The 13,498-nt window shown below is 37.7% G+C and overlaps 1 long non-coding RNA gene across 2 annotated transcripts in view; it reads left to right on the forward strand.

Annotated features, from left to right (window-relative positions):
* The first annotated feature begins 418 nt into the window (after positions 1-418).
* Positions 419-13,498, forward strand: part of LOC141424459 (uncharacterized) — a 71,830-nt gene continuing 58,750 nt past the window's right edge. For both annotated transcript variants that reach the window (XR_012449382.1, XR_012449386.1), the window contains exons 1-2: positions 419-2,886; positions 8,694-8,858. This is a non-coding gene — a long non-coding RNA (uncharacterized lncRNA). The remainder of the gene's footprint in view (positions 2,887-8,693; positions 8,859-13,498) is intronic.

The raw sequence follows: 13,498 nt of genomic DNA on the forward strand, positions 1-13,498 counted from the left end.
GGGTAGTGTGCTTAACTAACTCTTATGAGCAAAATTACTATGCTCATCTAACTAAAATCTTTAATTGAATTTAGCACTAAAACTTTTCTCTTTTTCATGCAACTCTATTTTAATGAAACATTGAGCTCTTAATATATACCAATGAATGTGAAAATGAGTGGCACTTTGTGAGGAGATGGGGATAGAAAGCAAGTAGAATTGTGATTCTCACAATCTATGAACTCACTGCTTGTTGGGAAAGATGGATAGATATTATAATATGACCTGTGACATCTTCACTCATTTATTGAGTGAATTTATTCATTCTATTTAACATGCTTCCTGTGTGCCAGGGATCTTGCTAAACTCCCAAAAGCTCATGTGTTGAAGGTTTGGTCCACAATGAATTGTTTATAGGTAGTGCTTTGGGAAGTGATTGAATCATCAGGGTGCTGACCTAAGCAATGGATTAATTCATTGATGAATTCATAATTGAATGGACCATTGGGAGGTGGTGGAAACTGTGGAAGGTGGAGTCTGATTGGAGCAAGAAGGTTACTGGAGTTGTGACTTTGAAAAGTATAGCTTATTCCTGACTCCTTCCTTTCTCTGTCTTTCTCTATTTCCTAGCCACCATGAGGGGAACAGACTCCTCAGTAACATGCTCCCACTGTGATTTGTTCTGCCTCATCACAGGTCCATTGCTATGGACAGCTAACTATGGACTAAAGCCTCTGAAACCATGAGCAAACAATTGGTACTGAGAAGTGGGGTCATTGGTATAACTAAATCTGACCATGTGGTTCATAAGAATTTGGAACTGGTTTGTCAGTGGAAGTTGGACATATTTAAAGGTGCAGGCTACAGAGACCAAAGAATTCTGAAAGCAGAGCTGAATGAGCTGTTTTGGAGGAAACTCAGAAGACCAGAATGCTGATAGGAATGTGAACAATAGACTGTGCTCATGACATTTCATATGGAAATGAGGACTACTTTGAAAACTGGACTAGTAGCCATTTATGTTACATTCTGACAAATAACTTGTCTACACTCTGTCCATGTTCTGAGACTTTGTGGGAGGTTAGGTTAAAAGGTGACAGACTGATTAATCTGGTAGAGGAAATGTGAAGGCAGCACAGCATTCAGGCTGTGGCATGGGCATTGCTGGCTGAATTTAGCCACATTTACAGTAAGAGTCATGTGCGAAAAGCAGAGCAGAAGGATTTGCAGTTTAGTCAGAAAAGAAGAACATGTAAATTTGTGGCTAAGTGTAGTTGCTAGAGAGATTAGATCTCAACTTTGAGGGTGGGAAGTGTTAAATCATTTGAAAGACTGTCCCCTAAAAAGAGAGCACTTCTGGGGCACCCTGTCACAAAGAAATGCCAGAAAGTTGTCTTCCCAAGATTCCTTTCACCATTCTCAGCTTCCTAGGAACTTGAAGGCTTCTGCAGTTGTAGTCTAATGGGGATCAGCTACTGCTGGAGTTGATGGCAGATGGTGACATCATCTTCATAATGCTGGCTTTGCAAGCTTGCAGAATGCAAGAGTTTTGGGGTCTTGGATGCTTCCACCCGAATTTCAAAGGAAGGCTTGAGAGGCTATGCAATGTGTGACAGAGTCAGAATCCCTGCAAGCAGCCCTGAAAGAGTGATGTGTGAAGCTTTAAGAATCAAGCTGGAGCTTCAGTGAAGACCCCAAGAATTTAGAGATATCAGAACATGCAAAAATCTTCTGAGGAAGGTCGCAGACAGTGACTGAAGCCAGTCCAAGAGACATGCCATGTGGACTGCAGCTGGCAAGGCCATTAGAGGCAGGGCTGCCCAAGCCCTTTGGAGCTCACATCACACCATCTGGCACAGATGCCAGATGTAGAACTACAGGATTTAATATTTTCTCTGCTTGGTTTTGTTTTTGTTTTGATCCCTCCTTGTCATATCCCCATTCCTTCCTTTTGAAATGTAATGTTTCCTTTTGCCACTGTATGTTGGACGTATGAAACTTGTTTTTGATTTTTTTCAGGGGCTAATAGCTATAAGTTTGCCTTGCATCTCAGAGGAGACTATGGGCTTAGAATTTTGAGAAATGCTGGAACTATTGAGATTTTGGAGACTCTTGAGGGTGGACTAAATACATTTTGCATTATGAGATGGACATGAGCCTCTGTGTTCCAGGGACAGAATGTTATGGTTTAGGTATGAAGTGTCTTCAGTTGAAGTGTTGAAAGCTTGGTCCCCAAAGCAATATCCAAAGGTGGGGCTTTGGGGAAGTGACTGGATCATGATCTAATCAATGGATTAATCCATTGATAGATTCATAGATGAATGGATCATTAGGAGGTGGTGGAAACTGGAAAGTGGGGCCTCATTAGAAAAAGTGAGTAATTTGTATGCATGCCTTTGAAGAGTATATCTTGTTCCCAGCCTCTTACTCTTTCTTACTCTTTCTCTCTCTGCTTCCCACATACTATGAGGTAAGCAGCCTCCTCTGTCATATGTTCCCACTGCTATGATGATCTTCCTTACCACAGACAAATAGAGTCAGCTAACCATGGACTGAAATCCTGGAACCAAAATAAATCTTTCCTGGAGTTGTTAATATCAGTGTTTTGTCACAGCAATGAAAATTGACTATCATATCCACTTTGACTCACATTGAAATCATCTGGGAAGCTTAAGAGAGACATCCTGGATCACCCTTACAGACAGTCATTTAAGTGTTGTGAGCACAGCTTGAGCATTGGAATTTTGAAGAACTCCTTGGTAATTCTAATGTGTAGCCAAGATTGAGAACCACTTTTCTAAAGAGATGAAGATACTCTACCTTTCCCCAGGAATCTAATAACCTCATGTGAGTACATGGACAAGTAATCAGATGATTATAATCCAGTGTGAAAGCATTGCTATAGAGGTGAGTATGGAGAGCTATGGTTTATAGATGAAGAATTTTAGGGTCTAAAATATTAATGAATTTCCCAACATCATAGGGTAGAGCCAAGTTATTAGCGTAGGTCTGTCATATTTGACTAATCTAAACTACTACACTATGCCTCTTAATAGAAGGAAAAACAAAGAACCAGCACTATTTATTTTTACTGTTTTATAAAGAAATTCATGACGTTTTGTATCTTTTAATCTAGAAAAATTTCTCATGTAAATTTCTAAATATTTACAAGGGAAAAGTTATAATAGCAATAAAAAAGAAAAATGTTTTCATGAATCCATATTCTCAAAATATTTACTGAAGTAGATACTTGTAATATAAGAAAAGTCTGCAGAGGTGACATTTTAAAAACATTATTATGATTCCTATGTCTTTCACAATATTCACCTCACATAATTGGGCAATATTTAGTTATCAGTCTCATGAAATGTGATATTAGTGAATATAATTCTGGAATTCAGGGTGGAGACTTTGTTGATAATCTGACCCATAATTATCAAATCTTGAAACATATACCACCATGTAATTTGGACATCCCTCAGGCTTTTTCATAAGTTCCCTTTTAGTTAGACTATTCTTTTTTTTTTTTTTGCTTTCCCAGACTTCACAGCATTCTCTTATTTTTTTATTCAGAAAGTTAAAAAAAATCTGAATGCAAAGTTTCTGTCTAAATTATTCTATTTTAGGTTTTATTTTTTTATAGTTTTACTTTAGGAAAAGTTTTGCCTGTGGAAAAACATCTCAGCTCATCATAAAAAGAGTATACACAGGCAAAAAGCAAAAGAACTTTTCTACATTTTGTACTGATGTTTTATACATTAGTGAGGTTGTGCATGGCATGTCCAAATTGAAAAGAAAAAAAATGGAAGCAGACTCTCTGAGATGTCCATCTGGAGGTTTCCTGAGTAAGGATTATTAACCAAACTCTAGAAGACACCTCCAGCCCTTGCCAAAACAAGGCTGAAGCCAGAGCTAACAAAATCGAAAAGCAGGAAATAAAGCAGAATTTTACTGTTTTAACTAGACTGCAGCAGTAACCCACTGAGAACAAGGGATTCTAGGTAGAGATTCAACTTCTAAAAGTGAATTTTAAAAAGGAAAAAAACCTCAGTGATGCAAATACCTCATGAGAGAATAAATATTTAAGAGTGTCATTGAGATATTTAATAGTTGTATTATAATGCTTTTGATTTGGAGATTTCAGAATGTCTGAAAGTTAAAAATATAATGATTCAAATTATGCATATCTGTAAGGATTCTTTTAAATGTCTTATTGCTGTTTCATTTTATCTGTGAAATTCTATTGAAGTTCTATTGAGCTGATTGTATGAGAAGGTCCTACGAAGTTCAAGACAAATTTTCTCCTCTAGATCTCACTTTATAATAATAATAAGCAATGGTTACTGCTTTTGGTCATTATGTATAATAAAAACTTTGGTTATTTCAACCCATGGATTTATGTATGCATACCAGTTTCTCTCTGGGCTGCATGAAAAAGTAGGTGTCATTCTTTTTTTGGTGTCTCAAAGAGACTTGGCACTGCATGAAAGTTAACATGGGTAACTCAGCATGAGATGTTCCACTCTGGGCATCTGATTCTGAGGAAGTAGTTTATGGAGGCTGGAAATGGCTGTTCTAGGATATAATGTTAGGCATGCAATATGCAACTTGTCTTAGATGCTAATTATGTGTGCATCTGGGCTGTTGTATTTATTCTTCATATTATTTTAATTGTACAAATGTATGGTATAGTGAGATAATTTGACACTTACATGCAGTGTGTGATGATCAAATCAGGGTAGTTAGTTAACATTTCCATCTCCTTAAACACTATTAAATACTAGTGCTAGTAATGAGCATTTCCCTCTTTATTAGCAAGGCTGCAAATAATTACTCCCCATTCTAAACCCAACTGTATTAACCAGCAAGTACTATTATCCCACATACCAAGTTCTGAGAAGGTGCGGCCCCATCACTGTTCATGTTGTTAATTCATTGGCTCATTGATTCAATAAGAACTCTGGGTTTGTTTTCATCATTTTTTTTTCTCAGCTTTCTCCAGCTTTTTCCCTAGCTAACTTCTCTCAGGGTTACAAAAATTGTTTCTGGGCTTCCAAGCACAGCACATGGATACTAGTATGTCAATAATAGAAGAGTCTTTCATCTTATGTGTCTCTATTGAGAGGTTAACTTTTCCCAAGGTCTTCAGCAGACCATGTCCACAGATTGAAGCTGAGTAATACATACATGTCTGAACCTGTTGTTGGCAAAGGAAACAGGATAATCCTAATTGGATAATTAGGATTTACCTTGAAACATACAGGGAGGATGGACACCTGTATTAAAGTGGAGCCACTCCTGGTGAAGAGGGAGGGTGAAATGGTTGATAGCTGGACAAAAAAGGATTGATCCTCAGTGAAGAATAAAGTGATAGAGGAGAAAGAGTGAGAAGAAAAAAAAAACCTCGAAATCAATCTCAGAGATGATTCTCTATCTGAACAGATGGGACATTCAGCTATAGGAAGTAGGTGGCAACAGAGTAGAAGGTCTTTATTTTTAGCTACCTTAAGTAGGCCTCTATGCACACGAGGTCAGGAATGTGGATAAAACAGAAAGGCCATTTGGATGCTTCCTGTACTGGTCATTGTGTTAATGTCAATTTAATATGTTTTTTAAAAAACATATTAAGACAGTTTTGCAATAAATGCTTATAAGAGAAGGATGCTGTGTTTAAGTAACTTGTTCAGGTCTGCACAATAAATTTCATTATTCCCTCTATGAATGTAGCCTGGAAACAGAAATGGGAATGGTCTAGTGTGATTGCCTGTTTCTCCCCATCTTCCATCCATCCATCCATCCAACCATTTATCCATCCACCCATCCATCCATCCATCCATCCATGCATGCATCCATCCATCCACCAATCCATCCATTCATCCATCTACAAATACTTAATGAAAACATATGTGTCAGGTACCATTATAGACTCTGCAGTTAACATTGAATTAAGTATAGTATTTATGTTTTAGTGAGAGAAGAAAAACCACAACCAATCAATCAAATGACTATATAAAGAGCAAGATGGTGATAAATTCTATAGAGAAAAGAAAAAGCAATGCAAAGTAAGGATGAAGTGAGTTTGGTGTTTTACATGGTGTGTTCAGGAGAGACCTTATTAAAAGGATTACTGAAGAGCTGAAGGAGGGAGTAGCCATGGGGATATCTAGGAAGGAATGTTTCAGAGGTAATATTAGATTTAGAAGTCATGGGAAGGGGATATAGCTCAGTGGTAGCACTGGTTTGGGTCCCCAGCACCACACAACAATAAGATAGCAACAAAGCAAGTCTTTTTTTTTTTTTTCATTTTTCTTTTATTATTCATATGTGCATACAAGGCTTGGTTCATTTCTCCCCCCTGCCCCCACCCCGTCCCTTACCACCCACTCCACCCCTCCCGCTCCCCCCCTCAATACCCAGCAGAAACTATTTTGCCCTTATCTCTAGTTTTGTTGTAGAGAGAGTATAAGCAATAATAGGAAGGAACAAGGGGTTTTGCTGGTTGAGATAAGGATAGCTATACAGGGCATTGACTCACATTGATTTCCTGTGCGTGGGTGTTACCTTCTAGGTTAATTCTTTTTGATCTAACCTTTTCTCTAGTTCCTGGTCCCCTTTTACTATTGGCCTCAGTTGCTTTAAGGTATCTGCTTTAGTTTCTCTGTGTTAAGGGCAACAAATGCTAGCTAGTTTTTTAGGTGTCTTACCTATCCTCACCCCTCCCTTGTGTGCTCTCGCTTTTATCATGTGCTCATACGGAGAAAAATTAAAACCATTCCCTCTAAAATCAGGAACCAGACAAGGATGCCCACTATCTCCACTCCTATTCAACATAGTACTGGAATTCCTAGCCAGAGCAATTAGGCAAGAAGAAGGAATAAAAGGAATACAAATAGGTAAAGAAACTGTCAAAATATCCCTATTTGCAGACGACATGATCCTATACCTTAAAGACCCAAAAAACTCTATTCAGAAGCTTCTAGACATCATCAATAGCTATAGCAAGGTAGCAGGATATAAAATCAACATAGAAAAATCATTAGCATTTCTATACACTAACAATGAGCAAACGGAAAAAGAATGTATGAAAACAATTCCATTTACAATAGTCTCAAAAAAAATCAAATACCTAGGTGTAAACCTAACAAAAGATGTGAAAGACCTCTACAAGGAAAACTATACACTTCTGAAGAAAGAGATTGAGGAAGACTATAGAAAGTGGAGAGATCTCCCATGCTCATGGATTGGTAGAATCAACATAGTAAAAATGTCGATACTCCCCAAAGTAATCTACATGTTTAATGCAATTCCCATCAAAATTCCAATGACATTCATTAAAGAGATTGAAAAATCTACTGTGAAATTTATATGGAAACACAAGAGGCCACGAATAGCCAAGGCAATACTCAGTCAAAAGAACAATGCAGGAGGTATCACAATACCTGACTTCAAACTATATTACAAAGCAATAACAATAAAAACAGCATGGTACTGGCACAAAAACAGACATGAAGACCAGTGGAACAGAATAGAGGATCCAGATATGAAGCCACACAACTATGAGCAACTTATCTTTGACAAAGGAGCTAAAAATATACGATGGAGAAATAGCAGCCTCTTCAACAAAAACTGCTGGGAAAACTGGTTAGCAGTCTGCAAAGCAAGTCTTAAAGTTGGAGATTGCCTGGAGGCCAAGAAAGCCAGGATGACTGGAGCAGAATAAGAAGGGAAGTAACAGATAAGCTCAGAGAAGTAACAGCAGCCAGACAATGCAGGGCACTGATTCTCAAAGTTTGGTCCCAGGATCAGCAGCATTAGCATCACCTGAAAACTTGCTAGATATGCACATTTTTTTGGGAAACATTCAGGCTTCCTGAATCAGAAGCCCCTCCTAGGGAGTGGCAGCAATCTGTTTATATGGGCCTTTGCTGCAGCTAGTTTAAGAGCCGATGTTGTAGACTATTTTAAGGAATTTTAAATTTTATCCTAAACGAAACGGGCAGCAGTTGGAGTTTTTTTTATTGTTGTCATTGGTACTGGAGGTTGGACTCGGCCTCTCATATTAGTTAGGCAGGCCCTCTGCCAGCCCCACTTGAGTAGGACATGAGATTAAAAATGATTATTCCTGCTGCTTTGTTAAAAAAAAAAACTATGGGAAACAAAGGAAATAAACAAATAATTCAGTTACAGAATATAGTAATAACAGCTTGAGCAAGAAGCGATGGTAGCTTGGACTAAAATGTGAGAAGTGGTTGGATTCTGTGTATATTTTGATGATAGAGTCAATAGGAACCAAAGATGGATCATATGAAAAGTGGGAGAGTTACATGGTTAGAGGTAAGATAAGAATTCCAAAGTTTTTGGTTTGAGAAAATAGAAGTATGGAATACTTCTTTATTAAGAAGCAGAAAACTGTAGGGGAGAAGTGTTTAATATGACATAAGCCTACAACTTGCTCCTCCAAAAAAAAAAAACCAGGTGAGCATGCTTAAATTAATTTGTCTACTGGGTTTTTGACCAGAACATATTGTTCAGCACATCAAGGTTACTCTATAAAACTTGGAGTACCTCAGCTATGCTCACTGTGGATTAAGGACAGCTAGGTGGTAGTCATTAGCACATTTATTAAGAAAGTGAAGAAGTCTACTTTGTGCAGTAGCCCTGATGGGACACATGGTGGATCACGGTCAGATATACTTTTTTTTTTTTTTTGGCAGTACTGGGGTTTGAACTCAAGGCCTCATGTTTGGTAGACAAGCACTCTACCACTTGAGCCACTTCACCAGCCCCAAGATCACAGTCAGAACTGCAACAAAACTAGGCATTTCCTCAGAAGGAAGTTAAAATGGAGTTGGGCTAAGACTACTCAAGAGGCCCAACAGGTAAGATTTTATCTTTAAAACTTCTTAGAGAAGTGTTGTTACTTGATACTGTACCTACATAAAAATGTTTGGTTGCTGCTGTGTTCATATACCTGCTGGATATCCTGACAGATTTTCCAGGGGTGCAGAATATACCTCTCAGATGATAGAATGATTGGACTTGTATATGGAATTATTTATTATTGATGTCTTAAAGATTTGGAAGATATCAGCCTGGAATTGTAATTTTTCAATTTTTCTTCTTCCTGAAAAGTAAGTGGCTATTAGAACCATTTGGCATGTAACAGCTTTGGTCAAAAAGCAAGCATCGCTAAAAAGTGGTCAAACTAAATGTTTTATTTGGTATAAACTATGTGTGCACTGATTAAAACGTTCAAAATATAGCATGTGATGTTAGTGATACATGAACCCAGCCAGACCATGTGTGGTGGATGCTTTTTCCTTCCTTGTCACCAACCCGGAAACTCTGCTATGAGAATGGGTTTTGGAAGTGTAGCCAAAGTGCTTGGTTCCAGTCTGTTCATAAGGGCCTGGACATGAAGAAGGGAGGAGCAGAATCCTAGGGCTGTGGTTACATGACAGTGGGCTGGGAAATGCAGAAAAATGTCACTGGTTTCGCTAGCCCAGATACTAAAGTTTGCCTTGTGAAGGGTCATGACTGCTCTCCTGGAATTCAAACTGCCAGAACTACATATTTTTTTGATATCACCAAAAAGTCCCTCTTTAAAGAAAAAAATGAATATCTCTGGTCTCTTAGACGTGATGATTCATCTCTAAGTCATTTTATACTTTTGAAATTTGTCAGTGATATAATGGAAGCAAAGTTTTTCCTGAAAAAAAAAAAAGACATAGACTGCTTGTTTCTTGCAAAGGAAGTGAAAAATGAGGAAGCCATCTGGCATTTGCTCAAAATATCTAGATAATTGAGGCCAAAGTATCTTTTAGCTTAATTTTATATCAATGACAGTCCTTCATGCCGCCTTCCATTTGCTGTGTAGAGAACATCTTAAGGAAAGAGACTGAAATTTGCGAACAAGAATTTTAAATACAATGGCTATTAATGCTGGTGGATTCTGTTCCCAATTTCCTTAGAAATTTTACTATTGAATTTAATATATATGTGTATGTATATATATTAATTAGAAATATATTCTTGAAGAGTCTGTGTAGATTAAAATTCCCACCTTCATTTAAAATTTCATAGCATTGATCAGATAGTTTTTACAGGTGATGTGGTCACTCTGTTATCTCAAAATTTGCATTTCAAAGCTGATGGATAGACTATATGAGATGAAGTTAATGTCCTTTCTATATAACAGAGATGTAGGATGAATCTCTGCTAAAAAAAGAAAACATTATTTACTGCCAACGGTATTTCATAAATGGAGTTTTGCATTTCTAACTTAGAGTCATGTTTTCTACCACTTCTTAGAGCTCTGTTCTTAAAGCCCATATTTCTTGGGAAAATGTAGCCATATTTAAAAGGCCTTTAATAGCTGTTTTTTTTTGTTTTGTTTTTTGACAAGTACAGAAACTATTGTTTCATTATTCATTAAGAAATATAATTAAGCCGGGTGCTGGTGGCTCACACCTGCAATCTTATCTACTTCAGAGGCTGAAATTGGGAGGATCATGGTTCGAGGCCAACTCAAGCAAATAGTTTGCTATTTGCTAATCAGATCAAAATGGTTTGGAGGTGTGACTCAAGTAGTACAGTGCCTGCTTTCAAGAGCTAAGTCCTGAGTTCAAGCCCCAGCACCAAAGGGGGAAAAAACCAAATATGATTATATTATGATACCTTCTCATGAAGTTAACAGACATAATTCTTTCATTACTGGTTTCTAATCTGAGTATAGATCACTTTTTGTTTTGCTGAGAATAAACTAAAAAGCTTTGGGAAACAGTGTAATTCCTTAGTTAAAAAATGTTTATTACATGAGCAAATTACTATTCACATCCAATCAAACTTGGAATAATTGTATCAACACCAGTACATTTAACTGGGTTTACCAGTTTTTCTAACTGGTCAGTGTTTGAAGGTTACAGGTGTCACTTTTACATCAAAAGTTTTCCCAGGATTAGAGGCATGGCTCAAGTAGTAAAATGCCTGCTTTTCAAGCTTGAAACCTTAAGTTCAAACCTCAGTCCCACCCAAAAAGAAAAAGCAAATACCCAAACTCTTTAGGCCAGGTGCTGATGGCTCACACCAGCAGAAATCAGAAGGCAGAAATCAGGAGGATTAAGGTTTGAGACCAGCCCTGGCAAATAGTTTGAGGGACCCTATCTCAAAATTACTCAACACAAAAAAGGGCTAGTGGAGTGGCTCAAATGGTAGAGCTTAGTAAGCGTGAGACTCTGAGTTCAAACACCACTATCACAACCACCACCACCACCACCACCACCAAAAAAAAAAAAAAAAAATTCCCTAAAATTCATCACCCTATGTTATTTTACATGTCACACTTTTTTTTAAGGAGTTTTAAAAGGTTTTAATAATTGCATTACTGCAAAGCATCTAGTTTAGAAATGTTTCTTAATTATTCCATATTCGTGAATAATGCATACTACATTGGAATTATTTTTAGTCAAATCAAGTGCCTGTAGAAAGAAAAGGAATAAAATTCTAGATGGCACTTTGCCATCCTTATTCTTTTTTTTTTTCCTTTTTCTTTTATTATTCATATGTGCATACAAGGCTTGGGTCATTTCTCCCCTCTGCCCCCACCCCCTCCCTTACCACCCACTCCGCCCCCTCCCGCTCCCCCCTACCCCCTCAATACCCAGCAGAAACTATTTTGCCCTTATTTCTAATTTTGTTGTAGAGAGAGTATAAGCAATAATAGGAAGGAACAAGGGTTTTTGCTGGTTGAGATAAGGATAGCTATACAGGGCATTGACTCACATTGATTTCCTGTGAGTGTGTGTTACCTTCTAGGTTAATTCTTTTTGATCTAACCTTTTCTCTAGTACCTGTTCCCCTTTTCCTATTGGCCTCAGTTGCTTTAAGGTATCTGCTTTAGTTTCTCTGCGTTAAGGGCAACAAATGCTAGCTAATTTTTTAGGTGTCTTACCTATCCTCACCCCTCCCTTGTGTGCTCTCGCTTTTATCATGTGCTCAAAGTCCAATCCCCTTGTTGTGTTTGCCCTTGATCTAATGTCCACATATGAGGGAGAACATACGATTTTTGGTCTTTTGAGCCAGGCTAACCTCACTCAGAATGATGTTCTCCAATTCCATCCATTTACCAGCGAATGATAACATTTTGTTCTTCTTCATGGCTGCATAGAATTCCATTGTGTATAGATACCACATTTTCTTAATCCATTCATCAGTGGTGGGGCATCTTGGCTGTTTCCATAACTTGGCTATTGTGAATAGTGCCACAATAAACATGGGTGTGCAGGTGCCTCTGGAGTAACCTGTGTCACAGTCTTTTGGGTATATCCCCAAGAGCGGTATTACTGGATCAAATGGTAGATCGATGTCTAGCTTTTTAAGTAGCCTCCAAATTTTTTTCCAGAGTGGTTGTACTAGTCTACATTCCCACCAACAGTGTAAGAGGGTTCCTTTTTCCCCGCATCCTTGCCAACACCTGTTGTTGGTGGTGTTGCTGATGATGGCTATTCTAACAAGGGTGAGGTGGAATCTTAGCGTGGTTTTAATTTGCATTTCCTTTATTGCTAGAGATGGTGAGCATTTTTTCATGTGTTTTCTGGCCATTTGAATTTCTTCTTTTGAGAAAGTTCTGTTTAGTTCACTTGCCCGTTTCTTTATTGGTTCATTAGTTTTAGGAGAATTTAGTTTTTTAAGTTCCCTATATATTCTGGTTATCAGTCCTTTGATGTATAGTTGGCAAATATTTTCTTCCACTCTGTGGGTGTTCTCTTCAGTTTAGAGACCATTTCTTTTGATGAACAGAAGCTTTTTAGTTTTATGAGGTCCCATTTATCTATGCTATCTCTTAGTTGCTGTGCTGCTGGGGTTTCATTGAGAAAGTTCTTACCTATACCTACTAACTCCAGAGTATTTCCTACTCTTTCCTGTATCAACTTAAGAGTTTGGGGTCTGATATTAAGATCCTTGATCCATTTTGAGTGAATATTGGTGTAGGGTGATATACATGGATCTAGTTTCAGTTTTTTGCAGACTGCTAACCAGTTTTCCCAGCAGTTTTTGTTGAAGAGGCTGCTATTTCTCCATCGTATATTTTTAGCTCCTTTGTCAAAGATAAGTTGCTTATAGTTGTGTGGCTTCATATCTGGGTCCTCTATTCTGTTCCACTGGTCTTCATGTCTGTTTTTGTGCCAGTACCATGCTGTTTTTATTGTTATTGCTTTGTGATATAGTTTGAAGTCAGGTATTGTGATACCTCCTGCATTGTTCTTTTGACTGAGTATTGCCTTGGCTATTCGTGGCCTCTTGTGTTTCCATATAAATTAAATCTCTTTAATGAATGTCATTGGAATTTTGATGGGAATTGCATTAAACATGTAGATTACTTTTGGGAGTATCACATGTCACGCTTTTTAAATTTTAGAAAAGAGTAATTTAATTAGGTCATAGGTTTGAATCCAGAGTACTGAAAGTACAGAATTTTTAGTTTTTCTTGGAAACATATATTAGGAATTATATGGCATGA

Source organism: Castor canadensis, chromosome 1, assembly GCF_047511655.1.
Source record: "Castor canadensis chromosome 1, mCasCan1.hap1v2, whole genome shotgun sequence".
NCBI lineage: Eukaryota > Metazoa > Chordata > Mammalia > Rodentia > Castoridae > Castor > Castor canadensis.